The sequence below is a fragment of the Ammospiza caudacuta genome, chromosome 22, assembly GCF_027887145.1.
Source record: "Ammospiza caudacuta isolate bAmmCau1 chromosome 22, bAmmCau1.pri, whole genome shotgun sequence".
Taxonomy (NCBI): Eukaryota; Metazoa; Chordata; class Aves; order Passeriformes; family Passerellidae; genus Ammospiza; species Ammospiza caudacuta.
This window is the reverse complement of record NC_080614.1, coordinates 7767413-7778522: the sequence shown is the minus strand read 5'-3', so window position 1 is coordinate 7778522 and position 11110 is coordinate 7767413.

Genomic DNA, 11110 nt, shown 5'->3' with positions numbered 1-11110 from the left:
CTCTGCACACAACTCTGAATCTGGTGACTGTCACCCTCAGTCCCCACACACACATGCCAGACCCTTGTAGGCCAAGGAAACAAAACTCTGTCACTGTGGGTGAACAATCTCCATATTGCATTCTGCTTTTGCACAAACACAGGCACAGCAAATGAGATAAGAATATTCTTGGGAAGAATTGTGCCTTGCTTTTCTCTGTGAAGAGAGATGTGGGGCTACACATGTGGCCCTGATAGGCCAGGGAACCAAAACTCCATCACTTTGGGCAAACAATCTCCATAGTGCATTCTGCTTTTGCACAACACAGGCACAGCAAATGAGATAAGAATTGTTTTTCCTTTCTCTGAGGTTCAGAGAACGTGAAACCCAGAAATTTCTTGGGAAGAGCTGGGCCTTGCTTTTCTCAGTGAAGAGAAATGTGGGGCTACACACTTGGCCATGATAAGCCAAGGAAACAAAACTCCGTCATTTTGGCTAAACAATCTCCATGTTGCATTCTACTTTTGCACAAACACAGCACAGCAAATAATAACTGTTTTTCCTTTCTCTGAGGTTCAGAGAACGTGAATCCCAGAATTGTGCCTTGCTTTTCTCTGTGAGGAGAAATGTGGGGCTGCAGTCCGAGGTGAGGAACAGAACCTGGCCCCAGCCCCCAGAGCCCCAAGCCAGGGAGTGCAAACCCAGCCCTGCAGGGCTTTTTGGGGTCTCTGAGCTCTGGGTACCACCTCAGCCTCCTGCCCATCCCTGGCAGTGCCCAAGGCCAGGCTGGACAGGACATGGAGCAGCCTGGCACAGTGGAAGATGTCCCTACCATGGTGGCACTGGGTGATCTTTAAGTCCCTTCCAATCTGACCCAATCCCAAATCTGGGATTCTGGGATGCTGTGCTGAGCTTCCCAGGAGGGAGCAGTGACAGGGAGTTTGTCAGGGGCTTTCTCCAGCACCACTTGGCTCTCCTTTGTGCTGGGAAGTAGCTGAAACCAGAGAAGGAGCAGCCTGTTGCCCTGACTGGCAGGGGCTCCCTGCTCCCTGCCTTATGGTTTAATGCTTCTTTAACTGGATTTTTTTTTTTCCTCCTGACTTTTGATTTCTTTCTGCCAACTTTATATTTTAATGCATGTTTTTATGGAAATATTTATGGTGCACATGTTGCATATAAAACACTATCATAAAGCTTTTTTGCTTCAGTCCTGTTGAAATAAATGATGTTATTATTATAATAATTTCATAGAGTTATATCTGTTCTGTAATGAAAAAGACCTGTGGCTGCTTGAGCCATCAACCCAGGCAGTTTTTACAGCTTTCTGTAGCTGTAGTGACCTCATGGAGCTGCTGAAGCTTTTAAAATACTCCATTTCCCAGCAGAAGTGGGCACACAAAGCAGAAGGAGCAGATAGAAGCATGAAAATCACACTACACACAATGTTATATTTGATGGATTTTGGAATTGCACCATCAAAAATGGAGTTGTGTCTTTCAGAAATGAGGTGCCAAGGATGCTGCCCTGGTGGGATGGGTGAATGTGTTCATCTCATGGTGAGGAATGGACTTGGGGGCTTGTAAAGGGCTTTTTCCTCCTTTAAACACTTAAATTACAGAGTTCTTGTCCACCTTCAGCTCAGAAATCTTTGGGTTTCTCAAACCCAAAGCAGCCTTTGGGTTTCTCATCAAGCACAGACCCAAACCCAGGTTTCAAGGGAGCCAAAGTAGAAAAAACAGCATTAAATTTGTGCCCATCTGCTTGGGTAAGTCCATCTGTGTGTGCACACTCACCAGCCTTAATGACAAATTTGGAAAGGGCTAAAGCAAACAGTTGCAAAGTACTCAGGGTTTGCAGGAGATTTTAAAAATTAATACTTAAACATGAAAATGCTTTATAGAAGAAAGGAACCTTTTAGTAACTTCTTCATCCTAGGAAGAAAAAGTATAATGAATAATTCAGCCTTGTGCTGAGGAAACTGATTTGCTGAACACATGGAATAAATCTGGGGGTGAACTGGTCCAGATCACCTGAATTAAAGAGTTTGGAGCAAAAATGATGAGAGTAAAGAATGAGGGTCTCTGGAATATTGTTGTGAGTGGTGTTTGTTATCACTGATGTTATTTAGGATCAGGGTGGCACGGGATGTTGCTAATTGTGGGAAAGCAAAGCTTTTAACATTTCTCAGGAGATGGGGCAGGAGGGAGCATCACCCATGGGCTGGCAGCTCTGAGGTGGTGGGACATGGTCAGACAGGCAGGTTCAATCAACATTCAGTTAAAAAAATAAACAAAAATCACCAGAACAGCCCCAGAATTCAGCAGCTTTTGGGACTCTGTCCCTATTAGCCTAAAGAATTTTCCACAGGATTATTTAATCTTTGTGGAGAGCACAGTCAGGCGGCCATGGAGAAGAGGATGGATTCTTTATTATTTATTATTTATTATTTATTATTTCTGTCACAGTTCAGAGTCAGAAATTCTCCTCTCAGAACCTGCTGCAGCCTTCCCGACCAAAGCCAAGTGTGAGCTGCAGCCCCATGAAAAGTGGAGATTAAATCCTCTGCCAGGAGAGCTTTGCTGCTGCTTTGCCATAGGACAGGGCCCCAGTTTGTTCTCTTCAGAAATAAATGCCTCAGTTATCCCAGAATAACCCCAAGACACGAGCCAGGAGTGAGTCTCTGTTTCACTGAGCAGATAATACTGTGAATGAAATAAAATTTAATTCAATAAATTATTGCAGAATCAATCAGGGGCGTTTTGGAAGCAGCTGCACCTGCAGAAACAGCTCCTTGTTAGATCTTCAAACCAGGAGTGGAGTTCAATGGCTGAGGGGAAAAGTTGAAAGCAGGGAGGGCAGCAGGGTCTCTCCAGCAGGTCAAGGTCATCCTTGGGCAGGATCAAAGGGCAGGAGGTGGGGGAGGTTCAGGGAGAACAAAGAGCAGGGCAGGAGATGGAACCCCAGTTCAAGTGTTGAGGGGATGGGTGGACTGAAAGCTGTTTTGGTTTGCTCTGAGGTTCCACATGAAGTGTTTTATATATTCACAGCGTTGAATCTGATTTAGTCTCTAATTTTCATAAATGTCACACTCTGGACATTTATTATTGTTGCCCTCAGGTACAGGAAGTGCCAGAAGTCAAATTCCCATTTTGAGGAGATGAGTCCATGTGTTCCTCCAACCTTCTGGAGCTTCCTTCTCTCCTCTGAGTGACCCAAACTGGGTGAAGCCACCTCAGGGGGGACCTTTGGCCCCCGCTAAAGCAGCTCCAGCTTGGTTTTTCTGGGATTTCTGTGGTACCTGCTGAAGGCCCACACTCAAATCCATCACCTCCTTTTTGACTTTTCTTGTGGAGCTTTTCTTGTGGAGCTTTTCTTGTGGAGCTTTTCTTGTGGAGCTCCTCATGGCTGTGGTGAGGGGGAATTTCCAGCAGAAAGAACCAGTGTTTCCTCACTTGTCAACGAACCCCAGGCCCAAATTCACTTGCTGCCCTCAGAGCAACCCTGGCAAGGCTGTGTGGTCCATTTGGAAGGCCAACCCCATTCCTGGATGCTGGGGGGCACAGACTGAGCCCCTTTTCTGCCATGCCATAAAAGAGAGCGGGGTTTTGCGTAGTGAGCTTTGGAATGAGCCCCTCGCAGCAACAGGCCCCATAAAATTTTTATAACCCATCTTTTATAAGGTAGAATGAGTTGGTCAAAAGGAGTTTTTTCATGTGTGTGTGTGCACATGGATCAGACTCATGCACAGGTCAAAGAAAGCTGGACCACAGACTCAGTGGATGTGGAAAAATCACCCAAAGGTGTGGATGAGAGGTAAAAACTCTTGGGAATGGCACAGCACTGCTTGGAGAGGCATCAGGAGTGTCCAAAGCCACACTGGGCAGGGCTTGGAGCACCCTGGGCCAGTGGAAGGTGTCCTGCCCATGGTTGGGTTGGTCTCTAAAGCCTTTGTGACCCCAAAAATTCCACGGTTCTAAGGAATGGCAGCACCTGGCTCCTGCTCAGGTGAACACCAGGTGAGGCAAAACCCTCAAGCCAGGCTCTGTAAAACCCTGACATTTCAAACAAATTTAGAATTTTAAAGACTGACAGGCTCAGCCTCCCAGGCTGGGAACATCTCCATCCTCCTCCATCCAGAGGTGGCCACAATCCTGCTGTGCCCCCAGGAACAAACCCTTTGCACTTTGATTTGTGCTAGAGGTGTGAAAACCCCTTCTGACACCACAGACAGGAGTGGAAGAATTCCATAAAATTGTTCTCAGTGCCACAATTGTAGACAAGAGAGAATTTTCTCCCAATATTTGGCAGAAAAAAACCAAAAAAAGCCCCCCAGACATCACTCTGCAACAATAATTTAGACATGGGCAGGATTTGAGGAGTTGTAAGGAATATTACCTGCCATAAAGTTCGAATGGTGTTGAATTTAAAAAAAAATGCCTGATGTAAAATCATACTGTCAGGAACAATTAGGCATGGTGCATAAAAAACCTCTTAGAGAGATTACACTTCCCAGATTGTTTTACAGGAAAACTTTGTGTTAATGTTACGCTTTGAATGCCTTTTGCCATGAAACATTTAAGGAACAACAGTTTATAGTCTCTGATCTTTATGGTTTGGAAGAATGAACACTCTCCTCATGTTAGGCCAAATTGATGTTTTAAATTCAGGAGAAACCCCATCATGGCATAAAAAAAGGAGAGAATGTCCTGAGAAGAAAGTGGTCAAATCATTCCAAGATGTTATGGGTTTAAGGGTTTTTTTCAGCTTTTTTTCCTATGGAAAAATTTTCATGGTCCTGGGCATATGGTCAAAAAACACAGAAGTGAGATATTTTTAGACAGGCACATTTGGGATAAAATTACCCACTCTGGAGTGCTTAGGGACAACTGGGTGGCACTGGGGATGGCAGGGGAATGTCCCTCCTTTGCAGGGATGCTGCTCCAGCACTGTGGTCTGGCTGAGGAGCACTGAGGACAGGCTGGGAGCTTTCTCCTCCTCCTGCATCATGGCAGGCTCTGTCTCCTCCGTGTCCATGTGCATCCCCACATGGGCCAGGCTCAGGGAGAACCTCTGCCCACCCCAGCCCTGAGCTGAGCAGGGTTTGCCTGGCAGGGCTGAGCACAAACACAGCCTGCCATGAGTATGGCAGGGAAAGGGGCTGAGACAGGGACTGGGAAAGGGGTGTCCAGGCAGCTGAGGGACACTCCTGTCCCCGCACACTAGGGAAAGCTGCAGGAAAAGCCTTTTCAATGACTGACCCTGCCAGGACATGGCTGGTGCATCCCCTGGGCTCCAGCACCTCCTGTGCAGTGCTGGTGCTGTCCTGGGCCTGGTCCTGCCCTGATTCTGGTCCTGTCCTGGGTCTGATCCTGTCCTGCCCTGGGCCTGGTCCTGCCGTGATTCTTGTCCTGGTCCTGCCCTGAGTCTGATCCCTGATCCTTCCCTGGGTCTGGTCCTGCCCTGAGCCTGGTCCTGCCCTGGATTTGGTCCTGGTTCTGTCCTGGGTTTGGTCCTGGTCCTGCCCTGGTCCTGTCCTAGGTCTGATCCTGGTCCTGTCCTGAGTCTGATCCTGGTCCTGTCTTGGATCTGATCCTGGTCCTGTCTTGAGTCTGATCCTGGTCCTGTCCTGGGTCTGGTCCTGGTCCTGTCTTGGATCTGATCCTGGTCCTGTCCTGGGTCTGGTCCTGCTCCTGCCCTGGGTCTGGTCCTGCCTTGGTCCTAGTCCTGCCCTGGGCCTGGTGTTGCCCTGGATCTGATCCTGGTCCTGTTCTAGGCCTAGGTCTGGCCCTGCCCTGGGCCTGCTCCTGCTCCCTCTCTGTTCTTGCTCCATCTCTGTCCCTGTCCCATCTCTGTTCCTGCCCTGGGTGAGCTCCTGCAGCTCTCACTGTCTGCAGGGACTCACACCCAGCCCTCCCAGCCCTGTCCTGCAGTTCTTTCCCAGCCCTGTCAGCACCCTCGGCCAAGGCATCCCTGGCAGCTCGGGCTGGATTCTGTTTGGCCTCACGCATCATCACCAGCCTTGCCAGTCCATTCAGGCCCGGGGTGATGATGTGTGAGGCAGAAAAAGCCCAGCCTGGCCTTCAGGTGCTGGGCACAGCCACCACAGGGGCAGGGCAATGCTCCTTCCTTGGCCCCTGTGAGCCAGGCTGACCTGGGGACCCTCGAGGCTGCAGCAGCTCCTGGGCTCAGCAGGGTGAAGATCCCCCTGTGGGGATTTTGCTTTGTTTTTCTTCTCTTTAAGGGGTGCCTTGATGGGCACATGAGTATTTTTAGGAGTGGCCTGGCATCAGATTAATAAATACATCCTGAGCTGGACTGTTCTATGTGGGATTTTCTGTTCCCACCACCCCATATTAGGAGATGCAGATCCAAAATAACTACAAATACCCACAGCCCTGCAAATAACCCACTGGAAACTGCAGGGCAGGAGGCAGAGCCAGGCAGGAGCATCCAGAATGCTCAAATATCATATTCCATACAGTTTGTGGCAGGAATGGAAAAGCAAACCATGGAAGGTTCTGGAATATGTGCAGGTAAACACTCAGTGTGCAGAATTCCACGTGTCTGGAGTCATGGGCTGTTTGCTTGAACTGGCATGGGAAAGGTTTTTTAGGATGGTGACCAAACAACCTCAGGCTTTGGGTTTGAAGGTGATTGAGCTGGATTTTGGTCCCTGAATGTTTCCAAGGGTTGATGGCACCACATGGAATCCCAACCCAACAGATCCTGATGAGGAAAATGAGGAAAACCAGGGAGATCCCCCTGAGAATCCAGGAATTTCCCCTCTGCAGCTTTAGATTTGCACCCAGCAGGGAAACAAGACTGGGAAGGAAGGTGTGGATCCATGAGGAGGGTGAAAGTTTAAGTAAAATTCTCATTTCTTCTCGTTTCAGGTGGGATTTAGAGCATTCACACTGCTCAGAAATGCCAGGATGGGACCCAGAGCTGATGGATACCAACAATTTCCAGCACCTTCAAGGACATCTGGATTTTTTGATTGATCTTGATGGTGTGGGATGAGCTGTAGAGCTGCACACCTGGAAAATCAACCCTGAACCCTCCTGGAAATTCTCCTGTCTGCTCCTTTCCCATCAGTTTATTTCTAGAACCTCAAAAATCTCATCCCAAAAGGCTCCAGCAAACAGATGGGCTGCTCTGGAAACCAAAGCACCTCAGCTGTCCTGGTGTGTTGTGTGAATTTGTGGGCTCCTGGTAGAGATGTAAGAGCTGGAACACAGGTTTAGAGCAGGACTTTGAGCAAATGGGGTGGTAAAAAGAGAGATTCTCCACCCTGGGCTGTGTTTGGGGAGAAAACAGGGCTGGCAGAGTGGCCAAGAAGTGCAGAGAGTTGAATTATTTTTCTAACACCTTTTCTGACCACCTCTGCTGATTCTGGTGATTTATTTGTTTATTTTCAGGTTTAAAGGACTTCTCTCTTTCCAGCCAGAAGAGCAGAGAGCTGTCAGCAGGACTGGTACCCCCAGCAGTCCAACAGCTCAGTCTGGCTGTGGGAGAGGAGCAAGGAGGGATTTAAACTGAAAATAGGGGGAAATCTGAGCTAATTCATCCCAAATCATCATGGGACAGCATTTCAGCACTGTCTGTGCTGCCAGGCAAGCTCTGCTTGGTTTTTCCTCTACCAAATGTGCTCCCCAAGCTTCTCTGAGTGCCACAGGTCCTTTTTGGCTGCTGGGAGAGTTGCCTTGCTCTCCATTGGAAGGCAGAGCCAAGGAATAATCCCATTTTCCAGCCATTTTTGTACCAGCAGAGTTTGTGTGTCGTGTCTGACCTCCTGTAACAAGGTTAAACCACAAGGATCCCCTGGAGAAGTCGCCATTCATCTTTTATATGTGAAGATTTTCGAGTACAGAGAGGGGATAAACCTAATACGGTGTTTAATGGGAAAAAATTATGACACCAATAACACATCTGTGTCTGTAATTTCACAGGTTTTCTCTCTGTATATTTATATATGTATGTATGTATAATTTAATATCAGCCTCAGGGTTGTGGTCTCACATGTCATCAGCTTGCAGGAAACTGGATCCTTGGCCTAAGTATCAGATGAGTTGCTAATGTTTGGAAAAAAAGCAAAAAACATGCTTTAGGTCTCTGTTTTATGGCTGGTATTGAAGTAAGAATTTGTGATTGTAACCTGAGTGCTCGCCTGGCCAACATGTTTTCATTATTGTCTGGATAATTGAAAGTCCAGGCAGATTTGGATGCTGGGGAGACACTGCACAAGAAGGTCTTGGAGCTCCCAAGTGTTGAGGTGGCTCAAATTGAGGATGAATATATGAATATATTTCAGTATTTAATGTAAGGTTTGAATGTTTGCTTTATTCTGCAGACGTGGCTGATGAACTTGTGCTTAATTCATTCCCAGTTCTGGTTCTGCAGCACTCCCAGGCTGTCACCCACAGCTCTGCTCTCCTGAGCTGCACTTTGGCTTCTCAGGATTAATTTTGCTGCAGTTCAGGGTAAATAATCCATGGAAATGTTATTCCATTGTTGTGGAAGGAATTGTGCCAAGGGAAGGGAGATTCCCTCTTGTGGGAGCAAAACCTTTCTGATCTTTGGAGATGCACCTGTGGAAAGAAGCTGCTGAAAACCAAGCCTGGAAAACCAAGTTTAGACATTTCTGTCCACATCCCAGAAACTCTTGAGGAGTCTCTGTTCGATTTTGTTTGTTATTGCAAAAAATGGGTTATTCTGGTCCAGTTCATGGCTAAAAAAGCCCCAGAACATCAATTTGTGGGCAGGAATTGATATTTATTGAGAATTCCCACAGCTGGCAGGGCAGGGATGGGGATTTAACCCCAAAGGAGGTGCTGTGTGTCACTGAGACACCACGACAGGGGCACCTCTGTGCCACAATCCAGGCCCATTCCTGTTCCCTGGGTAAACACGGCATTCAAACCCTCAGGATTTATGGACCCAGAGCTTTCCCCACCACGTCCACCCCAGAGCTGACACACACACACACCAAAAGGCAAATGAGTTTTGCGCGGTAATCCTTCTTAACTGGGCAGAACTGGGAAATGAAACCCAGCAAAAAAACCTTTGGGTGGCTTTGGAAAACACCTTGGGACTCGTGTGCCAGCTTTCTGGATCCTTTAATTGGATGCACGTGTCTGTGCTGACAGAAACGGGGGCCTGGGCCCTCATTAATCTTCACACAGCAGAGGCAAGGGGTGCAGAGTGGAGCAGCCCTGCCTGGTGCTCTCCAATTTGGGGGAAAAGCCTTTGAACAAGTGAGGGAAAAGCCAAGCCCATCCTGAGCTCTGCAAGGAATTAATTATTCACCTGGGCTCTCCCCCATCCCAGCTCCTGAACCCATAAATCCCCTGAGCAGCAGACATCCACCAGCTTCTCCTCTGAATCAGGGCCTTTATGAACATCTCAACTTGCTGGGGGAAGATTCATGGCCTGGGCTGCCTTTAAGTATTTTTGTTATGAATAGGAACCCTTAAACATTTCCTTCTCATTTAATTTATCATTTTTTTTTTCGGGCTTTCAACACCGTGTACGAGTTAGAAATAATGGGAGGCAAAGTCTGTCCCTGAGAAAAGGGACTTAAAATAATAAAGTGTGCCCTGGGAAGGAGAGGGGTGAGGGGAATAAATTGCCCATTAGCAGCAGGGACCAGTGTCCCCAAATATTGACTTTATTCCATGCTGGAGCGTGTTGGACATGAAGTTTCTACTTAATTTTGGAATATCCTGTAGGATGATGATACCCAGCTCAGCCATTCCTCTATTCAAGCTCATTTTTAATAATTAATAATCAAAATCTTGTGATTTACTTACACTTGCACCAGTGAGGTTGAGTTTTTTTTTTGTTGTGTGTTTGGTGATTTTTAATTTTGTTTGGGTTTTTGTGTGCTTTGTTTGTTTCTCTGAGGTTTTTGTTATGGTTTTGTTTTGTTTGTTTTCATTTTTTAGGGTTTTTTTGCCTCGCAGACTGAGAAAGTTCAGGCTGTGGTTTGAATTAGGGGCTCAAACAAACCAAAAGGAAACAGTGACTTCCTCCCACTCAGGTATCCCAACAATAAACCTGAGGAGATTTCACTTGGAAATGGATTGTGAATTTACCAATACTTTTACTGAGTCCCTTTTACAGCTTGCCATGTCATTTAACATCCCAACAGAGCACAAAACCTAAAGCTAATAATATATCTAAAGCTTAAAACTGAGCTGTGTTTAGACTGAAAACTTTGCTTATGGCATCCTGGATGAACCAAAAAATGGCAAAATCAGAGAAAATTGCAGATAAAAGTTAAAAATTTTGTACAGAAATCCCTTGGAGCGTTCAGTGAGGAAGATCTGTGCCTGAAATGCAAATTTTGCCCTGCTCTTGGGTGAGTGAAATAACAGCCTGCTTTTCTCAGCCGCTGAAAGCCCCTTTCTATTTGGTAATTTGGTTCTTTGCCTTTTCAAAGGGAAATTTCATCCACCTGATTTTTTTCCTGGGTTCTGTTTACAGGTGACAGATGGATTTACAAATGTGCAACTCGTCACCGGGGCCACAGTGACCCTGCCCTTAGCGGTGCTGTGTGCAAGGTGTGTTTGGGGAAAAAAATGGGCATTTTTGGGATTTTCAGGAGAAAAAAAATGTGGTATTTTTGGGAATTTCAGGAGAAAAACAGCCATTTTTGGGAATTTCAGGAGGAAAATGGGCATTTTTCAGAGTTTCAGGAGAAAAGTGGGATTTCTGGAGAGTTTCAGGAGAAAAGTGGGTGTCTGAGGGGAATTTTATTGGAAAAACAGGCATTTTTGAGAATTTCAGGAGAAAAATCAGCATTTTGGGGGAGTTTCATGAGAAAAATGGTCATTTTGGGGAATTTCAGGGGGAAAATGAGAATTTTGGGGGGTTTTAGTGAGAAAAAGCAGCATTTTGGGGGAGTTGAAGCAGAAAAATGGGCATTTTTGGTGGATTTTGGGAGAAAATGGGAATTTTCAGGAATTTCTTGAGAAAAATGAGCATTTTTGGAATTTCAGGAGAAAAATGGGCATTTTGGAGAGTTTCAGAAGAAAAAAATGGGCATTTTGGTGGATTTTGGAGAAAAAAATTGGAATTTTGGGGAATTTCAGGAGAAAAATGAGCATTCTGGAGAGTTTCAGAAGAAAAA